This window comes from Lissotriton vulgaris, chromosome 2_1 (assembly GCF_964263255.1).
Source record: "Lissotriton vulgaris chromosome 2_1, aLisVul1.2, whole genome shotgun sequence".
Lineage (NCBI taxonomy): Eukaryota > Metazoa > Chordata > Amphibia > Caudata > Salamandridae > Lissotriton > Lissotriton vulgaris.
The window spans coordinates 818,795,646-818,819,634 of NC_141687.1; the positions used below are offsets into that span (position 1 = coordinate 818,795,646).

The following is a 23,989-nucleotide window of genomic DNA, read 5'->3' on the forward strand; positions in this document are numbered from 1 at the left end:
GGCCAGAGTTATACAAATTATAGAAAACTAGATAATTCCCAATTCAGCAAGGCGTCATTTGTGTAGACCGTTCATGGTTAACCGAAAGAAATTAATAATTGAATTCAAAATAACGTTAAAAAGTAGGAAGAAATAGATGACATTTTCATATGTACATTTTTGCCCCAATAAACAATTTAGAAAATTTCTATAATGTTAGGACCGTAACACCATTCTGGTCACAGGGATATATAGTGTTTATTGGTGTTTCAAAAACATGCAATACCCAGAGCCAACAACTAAGCTGCAGCTTATGTTTTTTCACTGTTTATCGACTATGTTTTTTTTCAAGGTAGAATGCTACTATTTTTGAAAAATGAGTATGAAGGAAAGCTATGCATTTTTAAAATGTGCCCAAGATACCGAGTTTAGGAATAGTATGATTTGTACAACTCTAAATTTGGAATTACCCATACTACATACACTCATGCGATTCAAAAAATAAGTTCTTTCTTGCACACTTCCTTACATTTGAAGCACAAAATTGGAGTGAAATTCAACGGCGAGTAACAAATGTTCTGTTAATCTGGACTTCCCACATTTCTTGAAATAAAAACATTATCTCATCTTCTTATCCAGAATGCCCTCCAAACCTTAAACCATGGGTAAAAAAACACAATTTCACCACATTTCTCTAAAGGAAAGCTGTGAAATCTGTAGGGAACCACAAAATACCTACCACCTAGTGTTCCCACACTTCTGATAAAAAGGGCACCCCACGTGTGGCTGGGTATAGCGTCTAGTCCCCTTTCAGCTGTACTTTTCCCACACAGATCGTTGCAGAGTTATGCTCCCAGAGTACTGAACAACATAAAAGCAGATGGTACCGAATGGCGCTATCTGCTTTCACTTTGTGCGTGGGAAGTATTACAGCAAAAACAATTAAAAATTTGGATGCGGGGGGTGTGGCCGGGCAAGATGGCTGATCGGACATAGACCGTCTCAGCTCCCGGTCCACGCGCTGTTCCGGTTCAGCTACTGGCGGCTGTACGAAGCCCTGATCGCTGCAAACTAATCCTACCTTGAGTGGAAGATGTGAAGCATCTGCAGAGCTCATCCATTCGCTCCAGGCACTGCTGAAACGGCCTTAACCTGTCTCACTGGGAGAAGTCAGCGTCAGCCAAAATGGGGGCCAGAGCCCTGCCGCGTCCGGAGACGATCTCAGCCCTCTGCTATGGTCACCGGACAGAATTTATGGGGCGCAGCGGCTAGTCTTTGGTGAGAGACAGCCCCGCAGGCACTAGAAGCGGCATGATCCTGGGAGCGGCCCCAGTCGATGTATTTCCCACGCGCCTGCCTGACTCTAAAATGGCGGCCAAATACTGCCCGGAAATCTCGGTTGGCGCCACCGCTTGATCTCCTGGGCCCGGAGCCTAAAACATCTTCCATAATGGACGTCTCCCTTGGTGGCGCGATTCGTGGCTCCCCCTTTGACACTGCCACGGGGCTGGCGACATTACGCAACTGACCTGGGGACCCATGGTATCGCTCCGCTTTGCCACACATCCACTCACCTGAAATGGCGCCCATCCTGACTCGCAATGGAGAACGCATGCACAAAATCGATCACAGCCTATAAACCCCGTGCGCCTGCTGACAACATCAGAGACTAGAGGCCTGGTGCTGGTGACTAACTATTGCCCCTGGAGCTCTTCCCTTCCCAACTCCTCTTGGCTGGGCAGGGTACAGACCACGGCCTCTTCGTGGTCATCACCTTTCAAGTGGCGGTCGCGCTCCCACACAGAGACATCGGCTCCATTTGGACACTGTGCAACGGACTTAGCAAGTAACTGTTCTGACGGTGCCGCTCCTTGGTGTCCTGCAGCCCTCCCTCAAACTAACCCTTCCCACACAACTCTCTTCGGATTGGGCCTTGCATATCTCCGCCGCCCTTGACAGATCTACAGGGGTCCTTTTGGTCTAATCCATATGCCGCCGAAGAAGGCGACGAGTAAGACGCCAAGTAAAGTCTGGGACTTCTTCACTACCCCAGATAAACGCCCAACACTGCGAGGAGACGTGGGAACTGCAGCTATGGCCCTCACGAAAGCGGAATTACTGAACATGCTTAAGGACTTTAAAACTGAACTATGCAACGATCTCAGCCAAGACATCAAATCTTCAACAGAACAATTGCGGACGGACTTAACGGAACGTTTGACCTCCCTCCAACAAGATGTAGACTCTGTGGGCACTAGAGTATTGGACCTGGAGGCGCAGCATCAGGAACAAGAGCAACTCTCCACTGAACTGCATGAAGATGTCCGTGCACTCAAGGACCAGCTGCACCAGACACAGCTCAACGCAGAGGACCTCAAAAATAGAGCACGGAGGGAGAACATACAAGCCAGGGACCTGGAGGAGGGCGCGGAGGGGCCGGACCTAGAGCCCTTCATGGAGGGGCTTTTAGTGGAGGTCCTGGGTCTCCAACCCCTTAAAATAAAACTGGACAGGGTCCATCGTGTGGAAAGTTTACAGAACGGCGAGAAGAAGAGACCCTGTGACATCCTGGCGAAATTCCACTCCTATAAAGTTAAGGAGGCAGTGCTCGAAGCGGCCAGGACAAAAGGATCCCTCCTTCCAAGATCACTCTTGCGCCATATACCAAGATTTAGCCCCGACTACCCTGGCACAGAGACAGCTGTTCAGACCCGTCACCACCAAACTGTGAGATTATAAAATCAGGTAGAGACGAACCTATCAGTTTGGACTCAGTTTTGAATTTCATAACAAACATCACCACATCACTGACTTAAAGGAAGGTTTGGAACTTCTGGGCCTCCCCTCAGAGGAACATGGCCCCACACAAGATAAAAATGGAGAACCTCTCCAGGGCCCACCGTCGACTTCCGTCTGGTCTGTAGGCTCTCGCAGGGGCCGCCGTTGGAATCCCAAGGATCGCACCACGGGACCTACGTTGTCTGTCATCTAAGCCTGGCCTGGGTTTCACAGATCTACGAACATTTATTGCTGAGACCAACGTCTTTGGGGGCAACCAGTGGCAGCGGACAATGCCCTGCTCCTAACCGCAATCCCCACTTTCGGACCTCCTTACGCCCCTGTTCCTGGGACTCCCGCCACCTGATCAGGATGTGGGGAAGCCGTGGACCACTTTACCTTTCTATGTAAGAACAATGACTTTCCCTTTTCTCTAAAGTTAGTTCGGTGTCATAAGCGCTTGATGTTCTCCACTGTTATCTGGGGTCCTGCGCCAGGTTTTACTTTTCATTGCAGGTGATCTATCTTTGTCTTTCTTCCAGGAATGGATCTGTACTATTCACCAGTCTTCATCCGCATAAAGATGTTTTTTTCTTTGAGACCTATACTGGGACGGGCGTGGACGGGGTTCTCGGACCGGTTGTCCCCCCTTGTCCCTGAGGGGGCGTTATAGCCCCTCGGCAGGGACCTAGTAGCGATCTTTCCTATTGTATGTCTGTTCATGTTTGTTTTAATTTTTCTGGGGGTTAAGGGGTGGGAACGGGAGGGACATGGTGGCGGCTTTTTAAATTTTTACCCTGATGGGTTCTATGATATCTATGTACCTACAGTTGGCACAAGATGGCGGTACATGCCCCTCTGGGGCCATGCGGGGACACAGGACATGGTGGGGCTGATGTGGCTTCCAAAGAGCTGTAATTTTTCCGTCTAGCACAATGACAATCCCTATTGGGACTTGGAATATTAAAGGTCTTAATTCCCCCCAAAAATGGCAAAAGGTATGGAAGTACATTGTCGATCACCATCTCGATATAATGGCCTTGCAAGAGACACACTTAGCCAGAGCCGAGGACATGCGCCTTAGATACAAACACTACCCACTAATTTAGAGATCCTCAGCCCATAGGAAGCATAGAGGAGTGGCGATAATGTTCCGTTCTTCCATACAATTCCAACCATTAGACATTCATAGCAATAAAGATGGCCGCTGGATTATTGTCAAGGGTCGTCTGAGGGGGAGAATTTGTACTTTTGTAGCAGTATACGCCCCCACCACTGGACAGACTGCTTTCTAACACACACTACTGGGGAGGCTAATTGACTTTGTGGCGGGGCCGATGGTACTCATGGGTGGCTTCAACCTGGCCTGGCAGAAAGAGTTGGATAGCACACACTCACACCGCTCGGACGTGGGCTCCTTTTCTATTGACACCCAACAGCGCATCCATGACATGGGCCTTTTGGAAGCCTGGCGTACTCTTTATCCACACACCGAGACTACACTTTCTATTCTCATGTACATATTCCTGACTTGATTATATCTTTATTAGAAAATCCCTGCTGGGTGCCCTACAAGAGGCCAAGATATTCCCTCTTTCAGTATCAGATCATAACCTAATTTCCATGTGTCTGTCCTGGTGTGGGAACGCTTCGACTACTCCCAGGTGGTACTTACCGACTTCGCTTGCGCGGGACAAGGAATCCTGTACCAAGCTAAGAGAAACCATCGCTGAATTCTTTGATATTAATAAACCAGAGGATACGTTGGAGTTTGTCACTTGGGACGCTTTTAAGGCAGTCTTCTGAGGGAAATGTATTGCCCTTAACTTGGCGCTAAACGTGCAACGTACTAGAGAGAGGGAGCAACTGGAGGAAGAGGTGGCTTCTATTGAAAACCCTCCGCAATCTGACAGCGCTCCGAGGTAAACTCCGAGCTATCTATAACAATAAGGCAGAATTCACGCTCCTCAAACTACAACACTTATCTTATTCCCAGGGCAACAAGATTGGTATACACCTTGCTAGACAGCTAAAAGATAAACGAGAGAGTACATAGGTGGCATTCAGGGGCCCTCTAGGGAGCTTGGTTCATTTTACGAAACCCTCTATTCTGGAGATGGATTAGACCCAGACGCCCAAAGAGATTCTCTCCAGACATTGCACTTCCCTCAGGTGTCTACTTAATGGAACGAGTTACTCACCGCTACCATCACCCCAGATGACATCAACACGGTCCATAAAGCTCTTAAGCCCCGCAAAGCCCCCGGCACGGACGGATATACTGCCCTCTTCTATAAAACCTTTGCTCCTGACATCAGCCCCCACCTCACGTGGCTCTTTGTCGTGTCTCGTGCTCGTGCTGGCTTGCGCTGCGCTCTGGCTTGCGCTGCGCTCGAGAATAACATTGTACAGGTTTGTATTTACTTATAAGTATGTCCTCGTGTTCTGGTGCGTTGGGTGCAATTTAGAACACACTGGGGACTGAGGCTGTACTGACAGCTGCGTCCGTTCCTGGTCTTCCTTTGCTGTTTACTTTGTGTTTCTGTGGATTATTAAACCCAACAATGGCGACGATGAACTCAACTTGAACCCTATTATTGATTCAATGCGTGCCAGAGAAGCTCTTTCCACAGGATTTTACTGAGGACATCTTCTGTGCATTTTAACTTGTGCATTTAAAAGGATTAATTCAATACAGCAATTTTTCAAAAAAGGAAGCCGGAACTGAATTGAATTTGATATGTGGGAAGCTTTAACAAGTTAGGTGATACCTTCTTTGTGGGTGATTGATCGAGAAAATTCTTCTGTATCGGCCGAATCTTTCGAGCGGCAACAAGATTCCATTAATGATCGCAGCCGCTGAACAGTTCTTCCAGCCTTGTCATCGGCTCTCCTACTGTGAACGTCATCACGCTCTTCGAGGTCGGGCAAGGTTACGCAGTGTGCCTCCAGTTTATTTCCCTCAAAGATGCTGAGACCACATCCAAAAGGGAACTGCATTTACGACACAAGGAAATTAATATTCCTCAAAATTACTACTTCCACGTTTTTCTACGGTGATGCGCACCCCGCGCATCAACTTCAAGGCAAGTTTTATTTAAAACTGTGACATGCACACAGCGTGCCACAATATAATGTTTTTGAACACAACACATTTCAAAATGTCATAGCATGCTACTATTTAATTTAAATTATCAATACACATCAGTACGTACTATTTGTCCATTAGCAACATTTCCTATTTATTATTATTGTGACTCACACACTTTGACGCTCAATTATCAAGGTTATTACAAGCATTGTTCTAATTTTTTTGTGTGTTCTTTTCTCCTCCGTTGTTCCGTATCTAATAAGGCTATTGATACTATGAATTTACCAGCTCCTCAAGCATTTATGGTTAAGGATTGTGAGGTTTCTAGCCAAAGGTGGGAGGAATGGAGGGATTATTTAATCAATTACCTAGACACTTTTGAAAGTAACGAACTTCCCCCGGAAAGGAAAAATACATTTTTACTACATTGTCTAGGACCTGGAGGGTTAAGAGTATATAACAGAATTGAAGAAAAAAAACGTAACCGGTAGAGAGGTGAATGTTTTTACGCAAACTATATCTGATTTGAATGCTTATTTCATCCCCAACGGTTTGTAAAGCTGTGCACAGATTTAATTTTTACCACAGGAAACAAAAACCATCTGAAAAGGTAGAAGACTATGTTGCTTCTCTTAGAAGATTAGATTTATTGTGCAAATTTGGTATTATTGAAGATGAATTAATCTGCGATCAACTTGTTATGCACTGTAACAACCAAAATATGCAGGATAAACTTTGGATTAATGGAGATGCTACTCTAAGGGAAATCTCAGCTATCATCAGTAAAGCGGACTTGACATCTAGGTGTGCAAAAACAGTTATCAACAAAGCCAAGATCGACAACAGTGATGAAATAGTTAAAATTGTAAGAATCTCCAATCAGAACAGTTCAGAGAAGTCAAAGATGAAATTCGATAAACAAACACCTAAAAGAAAAAGTAAAAATAGAGAGAGTACCAACAAATTTGAAGCAAAAGGATCTTGTTAACGCTGTGGTAGCTCTACACACTTGGCGAATGACAAGAAATGTCCAGCTTTAGGCCAAAATGCACATACTGTAAAATGACTGGCCACTTTGCTAAAGCTTGTCGTAATTCTAAAACTGTTAAATGTATTGTGGATGAATGTGATGAGGACAATTATAGTACTGAATCACATTGTATTGACAATAAAGTGTACTGCATTAATGATGATGAAACTTTGGTCCAGGGCAAAACAAGGAAAAAAATAGTTTGTGAGTTAAAAGCTGGTGGCATAATTGTAACCTTAATGGCTGATTCAGGATCACCTTACAACATTATAAATAAAAATAGATGGGAAGAAGTATTCAGTAACACAATTTGTCCAGAACTTGAAACTCCAGACGTGCACTCAGTAAGTTATACTGGTGAACCCATTGACCTTTTGGGGTTCCGCAGACTCAAGTTTGAGTTTAAAGGAAGATCTGCAATACCTAAATTATATGTTTCTAAAGCTGGACACCGTGCTCTGGGCTGGTGGGATCAAGGCGATCTTGGAATACGCCTTGACCCTAATAGTGCAGAACCAGCGCTCAAAGGATTTGATCCTGAACTTAAAAGCTTTATCACCACAGATGCTACTGGTAAAGGCCTAGGCGCTGTTCTTTCTCAATTGCAAAGCGATGGGTCTGAATGTGTGGTGTCATTTGCTTCAAGAGCTCTTACCATCACTGAACAAAAATATTCGGTGATCGAAAGAGAAGCTCTTGGTTCTTTGTGGGGACTAAAACACTTTATTTGGGGTCACATTACGCACAGACCACAAACCGCTCACTAAAGTCCTCACTTCCCATGGCCTGAATAATGTTCCTGGTGTACGCAACAAAATCGCTGATTTTTTAAGCAGGAGTCATTTGGATGTAATTGAAAATTTTGATAATGATTGGGATCAATGGTTTGCAGCCAGTATTTTTGGTAATTAACTCATGAGCATACCTCATAGTGAATGGGTCAAGAATATTTGACTTGACCAAGTGATTCAAGATGTGTCCAAATTTGTCCAAAAAGGTTGGCCATACAAATCTGTCCTTGATAGAGTAATCATTCCGTTTTGGGAAGTTAGGAATGAGCTTTCCCTTGAGAATGACTTACTCCTTAGAGGGGGGAAACTAATCCCACCAAATATCTTTCGTGATAAGGTAATAAACCTTTGTCATGTGGGACACTTAGGTATTGTGAAGACTAAATGCAGAATTAAGCAATCCTATTGGTGGCCTGGAGTCGATAAAGACATTGAAAGAATTTAACGAGAATGCTTTGAATGTGCTAATTCAGATAAAATCTTGACTACCTGCAAAACTTCGTTACATCCTATTGTTAGTCCAAATATGCCTTGGGAAAGGATTGGAATAGATATTTTCGGCCCCGTCAAGAACATTGATGGTCTGCAGAAATATATCATAGTGTTGGTAGATCATTTCTCAAGATGGCCTGAGTATAAAAATGTAGGGAAAGCGGACACTGAAAATGTGTTACAATTCCTAGGAGAAGTTTTTAGCAAGGAAGGTCTTCCCAAAGACATAATTTCTGACAATGGTCGGCAATTTATGGAGGATTACTCTAAAAAATGTATAAAAGAATCTGGGATTGTTCATAAAACAACTTCAGTATATCACCCAGAGGGTAATGGTAGCGTGGAATGCTTCAACAGGGTAATAAAGGGCGTCATTGAACTCTCCAACAATAATGACAAAGATTGGGAGGATGAATTGAGGAAAACTATTTATGCTCATAGAATTACCAAATGCCAATCTTCTGGTAATTTCCCTTTTGAACGTATCCAAGGACGTTCTCCCCGCACCAAAGACAATATAGGTTGGCTTAGTTGCAATAAATTGATTCCATGGTCAGTCAAAAGCGTCAAACAAAACCTCGAAAATAATAAAAAAAACCTTGGTTGGAAAACAAACAAAGATAGTAAGAAGTGTAGCTCTTAAAGTTGGTAATATTGTCAAGGTTAAGAAAGGGAGAATGGTAAGTAAAGGTGACAGTAAGTACTCTGCACCTCTCAAAGTCATTAAAATTATTTGCAATTCCGCTCTTTTGAGTGATGGAAGAGTGTGGAATGCTAATAGAATTGCTTTGTTCAGGGGAAATATCAGTGCACAGCCAGAGACAAAAATATATAATGTTAAAAAGTATGATTGGATTGAAGATGTTTAGGATACAAGTGTTACTTCCAATTTACTAGCTTTACTTCGCAACCTAATAACAATTCTGATGTATCACTTTACTGTGGCGTACCTCATGATTGTGAACCCTCAAGTAGTAATGTATTTATTTATTTATCTATTTAGATTTATATATTAGCTCACAGCTACCTACAAGGGTTTGCCGGCTCTATACGAAACAGAAGAAGTTAGAGAGACCTATTGGCTGAAAAGCAGTGTTTTAAGATATCTACAGAATAGAAGAAGGTTTGATTGTACTTGGCACTCTGATGTACAGAGTGCCAAGCAGGATGTCGTCCGTGTACAAAATGATACTAATTTGAACAACGATGAGGAGGTTGTTCCACGTTCCAAACGTGTGTGTAGCAAACCTAGAAGATTTTATAGATTTTGTCACCCACATTTATAATTAACGTGTGCTATTATTAGTTATTTACTCTTTAGCATTTCAATTGTGTTCACTGTCTCTTTTGTATTAGTGCTTTGTTTCTTTTGTTAGTTTAGTTTTTTTTTGGGTAAGAAAGGGGAAGTGTTGTGTCTAGTGCGCGTGCTGGCTGGCGCTGCGCTCGAGAATAACATTGTACAGGTTTTTATTTACTTTTAAGTATGTACCCGTGTTCTGGTACGTTGGGTGCAATTTAGAACACACTGGGGACTGAGGCTGTACTGACGGTTGCGTCCGTTCCTGCTCTTCCTTTGCTGTATGCATCATTAAAAGAAACCAACTTACTTCGTGTTTCTGTAGATTATTAAACCCAACACTTTTTAACAAGATGGCGGAAGAGGGCGAGACCACTGTCTCCATGCCTGAGGCCATGATCTCTGTGATACCCAAACCAGGGAAGGATCCTCAACAATGCATCTCCTATCGGCCTATTGCTCTGCTAAATCTCGACGCAAAACTGTATTCCCCCCATTATAGCTAAACGATTGAACAATCTCATGCAAGACCTCATACACCCTGACCAATCGGAATTTATTAAATTCAAACACATGATAACACCCGCTGAATTATACACCTGATCGAGAAGTCCAACAGACGTCAAAACCCCGCTGTACTGGTGGGCTGGATGCTGAGAAAGCCTTCGACAGTGTAGACTGGGCATTCTTATTGCACACAATCAAGGCATTCGGATTTGCACCTACATTTCTTACTATGATTCGAGCTAATTACCTTCAACCTCGTGCTAAGGTGGCGGTCAATGGGGTACACTCATCCTCCTTCTTTCATTCTAGAGGCATTAGACAGGGGTGCTCCCTTTCACCCCTGCTCTTCGCCCTTAGCATCGAGCCATTAGCGATGGCGGTTAGAGCTAATCCTGAAATCCAGGGGATACCATTCCCTGGGGAACCACACAAAATTTCCCTTTTCGCTGACGATGTCCTCCTGTCACTCTCCGACCCTGCCACGTCCCTCCCACCTTCACAGTGGGAACTTGAGCACTTTGAAGCAGTAGCAGGCTTTAATGTAAATCTAGGAAAATCATACATCCTCAATCTCACACTCCCGCAAGAGAAGTCCGCATGCTCCAGTCTCTTACATCTATCTCGTGGACCACTTCCTCTATACAAAACTTGTGAGTCCAACTAACACCAAAGGTAGAAGGGCTTCTAGCTGCTAATTTCCCCCCCATTCTTACTCATATCCAAACGGAGCTCACGAAGTGGAAACCTCTCTTTTTGTCATGACTAGGCCGGATACACGCTGTAAAAATGACACTTCTCCCTAAGCTCCTTTACTTATTTCAGGCTATGTACATAGAATTGGAGAGAGACTTTTTTGGCGAGTTAAAGCTATGATCATACACCTCATTTGGCTAGGGGACGCGCCCGCTTCTCTTTCTCCTTACTGTGTCGCTCTCGAAAGGAGGGTGGAGTCGGACTCCCAGATATCCAATCTATACTACTATTATAAAGAGAGAACACAAACCTTTGAGCCTGGTAAGCTACAAAAGTAATGCACCAATCACTACACCATTTGAAAGGGGAGATGTGGCAGAAGGACATAGGCTATAGATATGTACACCATATACATTAAAAAAGCAAAAACGCCAAAAGTGGTAAAGTAGTCCCTTGGGTCATGGCCGTGGGCGTCTCAAACAACAAATGTGGGCGTTTACAGGGCCGTGCCAAGTGCAAATAACAAACATAGGCCAAGCTACTTCACAACACACTTACATATGCACACATAGAGCGGAAATGCACTTTCACTGAATTTAGAACGCACAATATGCAGACAGAGCGGAAATGCGCTTTCAATGAATTTCTAACAAGCATTTGCAAATCCCAACACATACAGCGGAAATGCGCTTTCAATGAATTTAAATTCACACATACAGCACAGTGACACCAATATACAAAAACAGCAAAGGTGCGCGCTATAAGAAATATACACACATTCGTTGCAGTTACCCAGACAACATTGACGCCTTCGCATTAAAAACTGGGCGGGCCTTCCATCGACGAGGAGAGTCAAATGACGCCACACAGGGGGCAGGATTAAACGCATGCTACACCAATCACAAAGCACTAAAGAAAACACACACACGACTTCGGCTTACAAAAAAAAAAGTCTTTAACCATTAGCCATTGACCAACGACGTCACAGGGGGGTAAACACGAACAAAAAAGCCGACATTTCTTAACGGAGTAACGGAATGGACTGCGCATTCACAAGACTTTCCTCGCATCTTACGGACAAGATAAAACGCTTACAATAAGACATACGAATAACGAAAATAACACAACTGCTCATAATCACTCGAGCACTGCCAGGACTTCACCACACAATTGACAAAACGAAAGGGAAACTTCTTTGAAGGGATACAAAAACGAACACATGGAAAGAGCCTTTGAAAGAAAAAGAATATTAAACAGGTGACACAACACTTTCCTCACATCTTGCGGACAACATAAAACGCGGAAAACAATATATACAAATTAAAAAAATAACAAAAGTGGGCCAAATCAGTTGAACAGGGCTAGGACTTGCACAGACAACTCTTCTGCGGGGCAGGCGGGGGCCCTGAAGCAGCCTTTTGCTCCCGGACAACGTCAGGTCGGGCTGCTAGTTATATTATAAAGCCGCACAACTGAGAGTCCTGGTTGAGTGGTCAAAACGGGAACTTGATAAGCACTGGTTACATATGGACCGCAGTGTGACGGGGAGGACTATATGGGACCTGGTTTGGCGCCCCAAAAAGGACAGACCTACGAATACATACATTAGCACTCTTACATGCACCACCCTGAAGGTATCGGGACTCAGTCGCAGGAGATGAAAGGTGGACCTCTTTCCCTTCACCATTCACAAAACTCCATTTTAATCCCGCATTCCCCCCGGGCCTACAAAAGGGCCCTTTTGACGCTTGGCGGGAGGGAGGGTGCCTTGCTTTGACACATCTTTTTCATAATTATGACCCCCTCACCTTTGACAACTGCAAGCGGGATTATGGCCTAGAGAACACAGAAAGATATCACTATAATCAGTTAATGCACTGGGCCCTTACACCTCAGGTGCGAGAGGCAGCCACCCGTCCTCTCACAAAGTTCGAGTCCTTCCTCATTAAAACCACTTCTATGAAGGGGGTTATTTGAATCATATACAACTTCCTACTCACTACCACACTCTTCCCACGTCCACGATATATGTCCATGTGGGAAGGAATACTACAGGGCGGTATTTCGGACGACGAATGGCCACACTTGTGGGCCGACATCACAAGATTCAATCATTCCACAGAGCTTCGGGAAGCTCACCTTAAGACCATGATGGACTGGTATCTCCATCGGTCCAGGCTTAGGCAGATCTTTCCCTCCACCTCCGATAGATGCTGGAGAGGGTGCGGACTACTTGGGGACTTTCAACACATATGGTGGGACTGCCCGATTATATGCCCTTTTTGGGAAGAAATACTTGCACATATCAAAGATATGTTAGGATACCCCATCCCAACCACCATGGCAGGTGTTCTTTTGGGGCTTCGCGACCCTTCCCTAGTGCACCAGACCTGAGTAGACAAAACAATTATGTGGCTTTGTATAGGAGCAGTGAAGGTTACCCTGGCAGAGGAAGGAAGCACCAGCAATCTCCCTTTTGCATTCTCGACTATGGAAGCTGCTTAGCTTGGAACGAATGTCAGACATTTTTAGGGACAATTAAAAGAACTTTGAATTAAGGTGCGGTCCCTTGGTCACCTTCCTTTCACGTGGACTTCAATTGGCTGTTTGTCTTTCCACCATCAGAGTCCTTCATCTCTTTCAATTTTGAGTTGCCTTCTAGTACCACAAGTTAAATAAACGGTATGAATGTTGCCGCCACCATGGTAGGGGAGGGGGGAGAGTGGGCGGATTAGGGGTACTTTTTCTCCTGTTTATGTTGCCTCCCAGTTGGCAGTTGTTTTTATATGATTTTTGTTTACTCCGTGAGGCACCTTCCGATTGGAAGACTTTGAAAAATTACCATCGCAAAAGAAAGATGGGAGACATGCTGAATCTTTTGCTATCACTTCATTTTTATAAGGATTTGCCACAAGCTCCGTTGTTGTCAGAAACTGTAACCTTCATTTAAGAATTCCATTGAGAACGGGGTCGGGCTCATACTGGGCACTGTGTAACTCTAGTCAAGTATAGTCCTGCGAATTCTGCAATACCCCCTGTGAGGGGTGCCATGTTAGTGCTGATCTAAGATGTCTTTTGGAAAAAGTTTAATAAAAATCTGGATGGATGCAAGGGATGCTTTTCTCCTGAATTGTTGAAAAAACGTCTTTCTGGTGCCAGAAAGATTTGCTTTAGTAGTGTGACGAACAGTTCCCGTCAACTCTATCGGTGAGGCAATGCGACGGATGAGAACAGTTAGTTTCTAGCACTCAAGTTGTTAGGAATGTTTACTATTATATACATATACTGATACCTAGAATCTAAGCTGATTGATAAAAACAGGTAGACTGCTATACTAGTGCAGTACAGTGATTTATGTTGATAGGTGCAGTTTCTGGCATTAACAGAACCGCCTTTGAACTTAAAAGGAAATTATGAATTAGTAGTGTCATTCGAGGGCGACTGCTATATCCAAACTTAAAAGTGGACAGATTGCGGAGTGGAAAATACATAGGTGTATTGTTGGAGGACACATAGGCAAATGTAATCTCTTTTACATATGGAAAGCATTTTTTGTGTGAAACAAACATTGACAAAGTAAATCGATCTGGCTTTCATGTGCTGCATGCGAATATTTACATGTAAAAATGTGCAGACATTATTAAGGTGTCACTGGGAAACCTGTCTCTTAGTATGCCTGTGCCCGGATTCTTTTTTAATTTGATTTCCCACAAGTGTGGTGCTTCTTAAAGGCAGTAACATAAGTGTGAGCAATAAAAACATTTTTTAAAGTCAGCAGCGAAGGCTGGTGAGGCAGCCCAGAAAGAGACACATTGCAGAAACATGGCAAAACAGTCTGTGCATTTGCGTATACTTGTGTGGAATTAATGCACAAGTTACTACTTGTGTGACGATATATCTGTAAGAGATATTAGTTAGTGATAGATTCCTTACCTTAGAATATTCCCCAGGCGTCAGACTGGATCTAGAAAGTTTTCTGGTAGGTGGCATTGTGCGGCTCAGCGTTCTCCACTGGTGATGTGAGCACCGAGATGACGTCACGGAGACTACGTAGGCGCAACCCATGCGCGCGGACTTCAGTTCTGTACACGACTTTTCGCGCCGAAACGCAGAACCATGCAAGAGACTGACCATTGGTGCATAAAACAAGGGCCCTAAAAAGGGAATGACCTTAACCCTAGTAATCAGTTCGCAGAACGGGGAGGATGGGTGGGGCGGTAAGGAATCTATCACTAACTAATGTCTCTTACAGATATACCCATTAAACAAGTAGAAACTTTTGCATCTGAACGAGACACGTTCGTGATAGACTCCTTACCTTTAGAAAAGATACCCCAGCAATACCAACACCGGTGGTGGGTCTGCGAACAGGATTACACCAAAAAGTCACAAAGCACAGAACGGCCAAATAAGCAGTCTCTCTGAACCTGACTGTCAAGGCAGTAGTGTTTGGTAAACGTGTGCAGCGAGGCCCACGTAGCTGCCTGGCAAATGTCCTGCAAGGTAATGCTGCAACCCAAGGCAGTAGTGGCTGCAGTCGCCCTGGTTGAATCGGTACGCAACCCCACAGGAGGCTCCTTTTTGGCCAAGGAGTAACAAGCTTTGATGCACAGAACGACCCACAGGGGAATGGTTCGTTTGTGCACAGCCCGACCTTCTTTGGCACCCACCTGGCCAACAAAGAGTTGATCGCCCACCCGGAACTGTTGTGTAAGCTGCAGATAGAAAGCATGCGCACGTTTTGGGTCCAGACGGTGGAGCCTCTCCTCTTCCCTGGATGGATGCGGAGGCGGAAAGAAGGTGGGCAAAGTGATGGTCCACCCGATGTGGAAGGGCGTGACAACCTTTGGCAAGAAAGAAGGAAAGGTCCTCAAAACCACCTAATCCGGATGAACACAAAGGAAAGGAGGTTCAGAAGAAAGAGCCTGGAGCTCACTCACTCTTCTGGCAGAGGTGTCTTTAAAGTAAGAAGACATAAAGGACAGTTATGAAGAAGCTCGAAGGGAGCGCACATCAGAAAAGTCAAGACCAAATTTAAGTTTCATTGAGGCATTATGAAAGGCACGGGAGGGAACGTGTGCGTAATGCCTTTAAGGAAATGTTTAACAACCGGGACTTGAAAAGAGAAGGCTGATCAGCAAATCTCAGGAAGGCGGAAACGGCAGAAAGATAACGTTTGATAATGCCCAGAGCAAAGCCCTGCTGGGCCAAAGACAGAAGAAACAGAAGAACCTCAGAAAGAAGGGCTGAAAGGGGGTCTACAGCTTTTGCTGTGCACTATGCCACAAATCTGTTCCATCTGCAGGCATATACCGTTTTAGTGGACGGATGCCTGGCTGCCAGAATGACATCACAGACTTTGGGAGGAGGATCGAAAGGTGTCAACTGCCGCCGCTCAATCTAAATGCATGGAGGTCGAGGCTGGACAGGTTCGGGTGGAGGACCGTCTCCTGCTGCTGCAACAGAAGATCGGGGAATCGATGCTCATACTGAGTTGCTCGGGATACCAACCTCTTCGAGCCCAGGCCGGACCCACAAGGATGAATTGGGCCCAGTCGCGCCTAATCTTCTTCAGCTTTCTTTGTCAGAAGTGGTATTGGTGGAAAGGCGTACAATAGACCGCAGCTCCACTCGCAACGAAAAGCGTCTCCGAGCGAGCGCCGCCTTGGAAATTCCAACGCGCATAACAGATGACATTGCACGTTACCTTCGGTGGCGAATAGATCTAACCAATGCTCTCCCCACTGCAGAAAGAGACCTTGCGCCACGTCCGAGTTCAGACGCCATTCATGATCCACCATGCACCAGCGGCTGAGTTAGTCCACCCTGGCGTTCAGAGAACCTGCCAGGTGTTAAACCACTAAGGTAATGCCTTGATGTTCCAGCCATGTCCAGAGGCGCAGAGCCTCCTGACAAAGGGTCCAGGACCCCACCCGCCCTGTTTGTTGCAATACCACATGGCGGTGGTGTTGTCCGTGATTACCTGCACTACACTTCTCCAGACAGAGGGAAGGAATGCCTTCAGTACAAGCCGGATTGCCCGCAGCTCCAGAAGGTTAATATGGAGCCGGGACTCTGCCGGAGACCAGAGGCCTCTGATCTACGCCTCTCGCATGTGGTCTAATTTTCCCAGGAGGGACGCATTCGTCACCACTGTGTGCTCCGGGTGGGGAAGGGAGAGGGATCTGCCACTGACCTAATCGCGGTTCGTGAGCCACCACTGCAACTGTCTGGCTGTGCCCTCCACAATCTGGACGTGATCATACAGGTTGCCCTGATGCTGTGCCCACTGGAACTTCTGATCATCAAACTTGCGCCATTGTGCAAGCGGTTTTCTGCCAATTTTGCCGTTCGTAAGGCATCACCCTTCTAAAACGTTTTCGCACCGGATCACTGATCCTGCGACATCGCCTTCCTTGTATTTCAAGGAATCACCTGGGAACCAGAAAGTAGCGGGAATAACAATCACCTCCTACTTCCTGATCGGGAACGTACTCTATGGCCCCCTTGGCCAGGAGGGCCGAGACTTCCTGAGGGAGAAGAGCCAAATGAGCCTCTGACAAGGGGAGGGAGTAACCTTCTGCAGATTATCTGCAGCACCCACCTGTCCGATGTGATTTTGCGCCAGTGGCGGAGGTGGAGACGGACCCTACCTCCTACTGGCATGGAGTGCCCCCTGAAGCTCGTATTAGGAAGGCTTGGAGGTGGAAGCAGCAGGTAGACTGACCCGCCCGCGGGTTACCCAACCCGCCCCTGCGGAAGCCAAGTCCGCGGCAACGCTGAGGCAGGTTCTGCGCAGGCTTTGTGGAGGAGCGCGCTTGGGCGTTCCTACCCTGGCCATGAAAGGAACGAAACCCAGGCGTAGCAGGGATTTTCGTTGAAAGACCCAAACACTTGGCCGTGGCCCGTGAGTCTTTAAAGCGCTCTAGGGCATTGTCAGCCTTGTCGCCAATGTGGCGAGACCCATCAAAGGGCATGTCCATGAGCGACCTCTGGACATCAAGCGAGAACCCGGTAGACCGCAACCAGGTATAGCACCGCAACACCACAGTCGTGGAAATCGCCCTGCCCAAGGAATCAGTCGTTGTCAGACCACACCTGATGGCAAACTTCGTCGCATCATTGCCCTCCGCAATCGCTTGGGAAAGGACGGCCTGGACCTCTTCAGAAAACTGAGGCAGGACCTAGGCTACCGAATCCCACACGGCTTGGAAGTAACGGCCCGATAAGCAGGCGGTATTAACCAACCGCAACCCCAAGCTTGCAGAGGAGTACAACCTCTTGCCATATTGGTTCAGGTTCTTATAGTCCTTATCCGGCGGAGCCGTGGAAAAGGTACTCTGCGACGTCGAGGCCTGAATGACCAGGCTCTCGGGCGTGAGGTGAGAGATCAAGGAGGCAGGGTCATCAGGTGCCGGGCGTGGATGCCTAGCGTCGTTCTTATCCACCGGTGCCCCCGAGGCCGGCCGCAACCAAGTGCCCAAGAGGACTTCGGTAAGGGCCTCATTGAAAGGGAGCAGCGTTTCTGACGAAGTAGACTCAGTCTGGAGCACCTCTGTAAGGAGCTCGGTCTTAAGGATCACCGTAGGGAGGTCGAGATGGAGAGTCTCCGCAGCTCGACGCAGCACCATAGTGTAGCAAGCGCCCTCCTCTATAGTAGGCGGAGGGGAGGCAAACCCCGGGTTAGAAGACACACCAAGTTCACCCGCATCTTGAAGGTCATCCACCCAATCCTGCTCGGAGTCACACTGCAGCGCAAGGGGTCATCGGAGCTGTCCCAATCCTCATATGGCTCCAAAGTAGAGGGAGGCTGCGGCAGGGCCGGAGCCGGAGAGGGGGCAAGGTGTGCCGGGAGCGGCGCCGGGAATGGCGCCGGCCGAGGCTGAACCGGAGCGGCATCACAATTCGGATCAGAGTACGGAACGAAATGGTCTGAGAACCGGGGCAGGGGCGCGATAAACGGCACCCAGTGGGGCGCCTGTGGTGGCGCTGGGGCCGGAGCCAAGGGCAGCGCCAGGGCCAGCGGTGCTGCACCTTGTGGCGCCGGATCCGAGGGCGCTGGATCCAGTGGCTAATCGGGTCACTGTCATAAACATCAGTTAGCACAACCCAGTAGCTATTGGTAGGAACTGTACTTAGCATAACACAATATGCATAAACCTAATCAGCAACAGTGCATAATAGTAAACACTTGCAGCAGTGCACATATCATAAGCACCTCATGCCCACCTTAGACAGATCACCATTACTGAACACATAGGGCCCAGCCCTGATAATGTAACTCGAACTATATGAGATCATCAGGGCATATGGGGCTGTAGTTTACTTTGCCCTGGTAATAAACCAACACTCAGGGCCTTGCGCCCCAACTCCCCTTTCCACCAGCCTCCGCTGATAGAGCACCTTACTCCTGCACCGCTATTTTGGAAATGCATAACTCTTGTAGAGATCCTGTCTCCTTTGGAACCGTGGGGCCTTCGTCTAGGATTTACCCACGGCTACTAAGGATACACGAATGCCCCTAGGTAGGTGTGTCAGGAGGGGGGATTTGCAGACTACCTCCCTTGGTGAGGTGACCTCACAAGGGCAGCTGCTATATCTGGCAAGTCGAGGGATGCCGGTTCAGCTCTTCACCAGGCCTCTTACAGGTTCTGCCGTCCTAAACAGACTGCCCACACTCGGGGTGAGTCGGACTCTTCCTGGACCCCTGCGGGGTGAACTAGCCCGGTCGCTGCGCTCTTTGCGGCTTAGCTCCTTCGGCTGCCAGGACGGTTCTGGGGCCTGAGATCTCAGTTGGCTCCTGCCTTTACCACGATGCAGGCGGCCTTTGGCCTCACCACCAGGGGGCAGAGCTCCTCTACTTCCTCCACCGGTGCAGGGCTTACCTTGAAGGGGAGACGGGGCTGGCTTCTCTTGCGGCTTCCCAACCAGCTGGGAGGGGAAACGGTCACGTTCACAGGAGCTTCACCAAGCGTTTTTTCCTCCATCACGGAGGAAAGTGACAACGTTCTTCCAGCGCTTGTCGGGAACTCAAAGCACGGGGCCACCTCATCAGAGCCCCCTGCTGTATTTCAATCACCACACGCCGCACAACGCTTGGCAGGAATCAGCACTGCCACTCCTTCAAGATCACGACAGCAGTGCTTTCCACCCGCGCTGATCAGGGAGCAGAGGCAAAAGGCTCTTCACAGGTTTCTCCAGTGAATCGTTCACCACGCGTCGAGATCGCTGGGGGCCGAGAACAGGGTACAGGCAGGCCAGCGCACAGGGTCCCTTAGCCGGGTGGCAGTCCCTTCAATGGCCCAGCAGGCAACAGGTTCAGTCCCACAAGTAGGTAGTCCAGATGGCGGTAACTCCTGGCTCACAGCAGTCCTCTGGTCCCATGCTGTATCTTCTCTCCCAGTTCCCTCAACATGGGTCACAGCCCCTTTACTGTCACAGGGTCTGCAGTGGCCGGAGACATGTTTGAAAGGCTACTTCGGTGGGTGGCGCAAGCAGCGCTGCAAGCCCAACTGTAGCATTTACTGTACTGGCCCTGGGTAAATGGGATACCACCGTACAAGGGACTGATAGGTAAATATGCCTGGTGATTCTGGTGATTCTTCTAAACTTCCTTGGGAAGAACGATCTTTCAATTTATGGCATCTAGCTCACCAGGAGCTTGTGTTGTGGGCACAGAAGAATAATCCCTATGGAAGAAGGTACTTGTGGGAGAGAGAGATGTGGTTTGAAAATTTGGTATCATCTTATACAGGATATCCAGCTTCAATTTCATGTCAATCAGTTTTTTAAAGGGAGTGGTTTGGATATCTGTGCTGTGATCAGTAGTAAATGTAATGAGGTATGTGGTGAATAATGGCAACCCTCATACGAATCATGTCTATATGTTGTTGAGTCATTTGGTGTAGAGTAAATTTGTTTACCGTTTGTTTTCAAGTAGCTGTGCTCGACCAGGGGGTTGATAAGCAAAGGGAGGCTTTATTCCTCAATAAAATCTCCTCTGTCGACAAACCTCCTTGATTTGAGGTTTTGGTCCCAACATCCTTGATTTATGCTGGCATTATGCAGTCTGGTTTAATTCCCTGAGAAGTACAAGGGGTTTACTGGAGGATTAGGGAGTGGAGGAGGATGACCTAGTGGTGATGTCATTAATACAGATGGTACGAATGGTATGAATGTTACTGTTCCAAGTCATGGTAGAAGCTTCAATGGCAAAATATCATTTACATGCAAATCCACCCTTGGTGCAAAATCCTTAGGAGTGTGAAAAACACTTCTAGCACAAAACAAATTTGGGTACAACATCAATGTGCAATTGCATTTAGAAGCAAAATCACCTGCACACAAAATAATAGTAAAGTGGAAAACTAATCACAGTGAAACGCTGGCAGGAGTATGAAAACAGTTTAGGAGTGCAATACACATTTTGGAGCAAATACACATTTCAGAGCAAATACACATTTAAGTACAACAACACAGTATGAATGTGAACAGCTACCGGGCCAGGAGATAAAAAAAGTCAGCAGGCAGTAAAAACACGAGACGACTGGACACACTGCGGGCCAAACATGCGGATCTACTAGAGCAGCTCCGCTTCCACAACAATGCAGCACACTCAGCACGCACACACGCCACCCTCAACCGAACAGGCAAAACACTAGCATGGCTCCTGCAACAAGAGCAAACACACCATCCAATTCGTACCTTAAGAATTGAAACAGGACAGGTCGTGTATACGCAACATGAAATACACGCAACAATGACAGGCCATTACACCTCACTGTACCAGTCATCGGGGTATCATGATTAGAGAAATCTTACTGCATTTTTAGGTTTGGTGCGCTTACCAGAAGCAACACTGGAGCAAAGGGAGTTACTATAAGAGCAGATAACGCCCGAGGAAATTCGCAGTGCCGTAATGGCGCTAGCAAATGGGAAAAGCCTGGCCCAGACGGATTCCCAGCAGAATGTTATAAGGCCTATGCTACAACAATTACTCCCGGTTTACAGGCGCTATTACACAACGGCGCTGAGTGAGCAATGGCTCCCCCTGTCCATGTGAGAGGCGAATCTGGTGTCCCTGCCCAGGCCCGACAAAGATCCCTCAGAATTGGGATCATACAGGACATTCGCACCAGAACGGGTTCGTACCCTGCAGGTGCACCCCACTAAACCCGAGGCAATTCTTCGAGGTCGCAACCTACTCAAACACATTCTGACCGCGCGCAGGTTGCCCGATACTAGATCTTGAGAAAGCCTTTGACTCCTTGGAATGGGAGTTCCTATTCGTTGTGTTGGAGGGATGCAACCTAGGAGACATCGTCGTAAGGATGATAAGATTACAGTACAACGCCCCAATGGTGCGAGTCAAAACATGCTCTTAAATATCAGATTCAGTAAATGAGAGGAGGGGGACTTATCCCACTGCCATTTTAACTAGCTATTGAACCGCTGATCAGAGATGGCATCGCACTGGGGGATGGCACGCACACAATATCCCTATACGCAGATCCTCTCCTTCAGTATATAAAAAACATGCACCAAATTCCCCACCAACTGGAACACACACTGGGAAGCTTTGCCTCCATATCATTGCTGAGGGTGAACGCCTCGAAGTCCTGCCTATACTTCCTTAGCGAGCAATGCAGAGACCCAGGCTACGTCCTCAATGGGGTACAGGTCCGATAGTGTGTGGACACATTCAGCTACCCCGGAATTCGCATTCACAGAAATCCATCTAATTTACTGGATGGCAACCTCGGCAGAGCCCTGACCGAGGTCTGTTCCCCGATGGTATTCTGGAGCATGCTCCCATTATCCGTGACAGGAATGGTAGCCCTCATAAAAATGGTGATCTTGCCCCGATTTCTATATTACTTTACAAATCCCCTGTTATATGTTCCCCCCTTCTTTCTTCTGCCTGCTAGAAAAATTGATCAAAGACTTCATATGGGGGAAACTCCAGATACCGCTTAGCGATATATAACCTCTACCTGCCGACAGATCAGGGAGGATTAGCGGCCCGAACCTAGAGCAATACTACCTGGCTGCACAACTGCAGTGGATGGCCAGATGGCTAGCTGACCGTCACAGAGGGGATACTGCAACCATACAGCCGCCCTTGTCCCTCCCATAATTGACAAGATTATTCCATCCCTGCACAAAAACAAAGCTGCCAGACTCGCTGCTGCTCCGCGTAGCACATAGATACGACAGCAGGGCACTATATATCACTCGCACGGTCACTTCGTACGCACCTGCCTTACCAATGGAAGAACACCCAGAGCCACCACAATCAACACAGCTGCGGAAGTGAGAGCTGGCGAGAAGCAGGAGTTAGACCTGTACCGAGAAGGCGTACTGATCCCATACACAACACAAGTGGAGGAAGATTAATTACCCCCTGATCAGTTTCTACTCCAGTGCTCCCTCTTGGCCGAGCTCTCCGCTAAATGGGGGGACTTAACCACTGAGCCAAGGACACACCTTACCGTGCAGTACTTACATGTTTTGGGACAGGCATTTAACCAAAAGATTTGCTGCCTCGCTACCGCCCACACAGCTGTCAATATATCGCCCCTTCGATATCACTGGGAAGAGGACATAGGCTGTCAACTCCAAACACAGAATGGTCCTCGGTATTGACAAGCCCAATACAAATCCACAGGAACACATGTCTACGGCAAATCCAATTCTACATCGCACACAGGGCATATCTCACGGCCGCAAAGATCAACCAATACTTAAAGCGCTAAGACGCTGCATGCTCCAGATGCTTCCTCGCAGATGTAGTACTAGATATGCTCTGGGGATGCGCCGCCTTGCTTGACTACTGGAAAGCAGTGGAAGATACTCTGTTGCAATGCACGGCCTGTTTCCTACCGCCCGAATGGTGTATGTACATACCGTACTTGTACCGGAGAAACTGCAACAACAGAATCACCTCCAGGTTGCTAGACTTGGGGATGGAAGTGGGAAAAGACTGATCACCAAGAGGTGGACAGCTCCTGACCCCATTCACATAATAATGTGGAGACGCTGGGTGCTCACTTGGGCTAAAGTGGGAAGTGTTGCACTCCATGAAGAAAATACATTAGGTAGCTGCAAAGTCCACATGTCCACTCCATAGAAGGCAATGAACTACTGCCCAATTACCTGCCAGCTGCGCCAACCCAAGGAAAGTACCAACCGAGGTGACCAGGAGCTAGTTTTGTTGTTCTGTTTTGTACCCTATTAGGTGTTGATTTGTCACTGTTTCATTCTAACCTGCCTCCATAGTTAATGATGTACTAGACATTACGCAATCTAAGCACTGATGCATATCACACGCC

At 47.0% G+C, this 23,989-nt stretch overlaps 1 protein-coding gene across 8 annotated transcripts in view; it reads right to left on the reverse strand.

The window, feature by feature from the left end:
- Positions 1-23,989, reverse strand: part of CWC22 (CWC22 spliceosome associated protein) — a 466,526-nt gene that overhangs the window by 92,637 nt on the left and 349,900 nt on the right. The window lies entirely within an intron of this gene.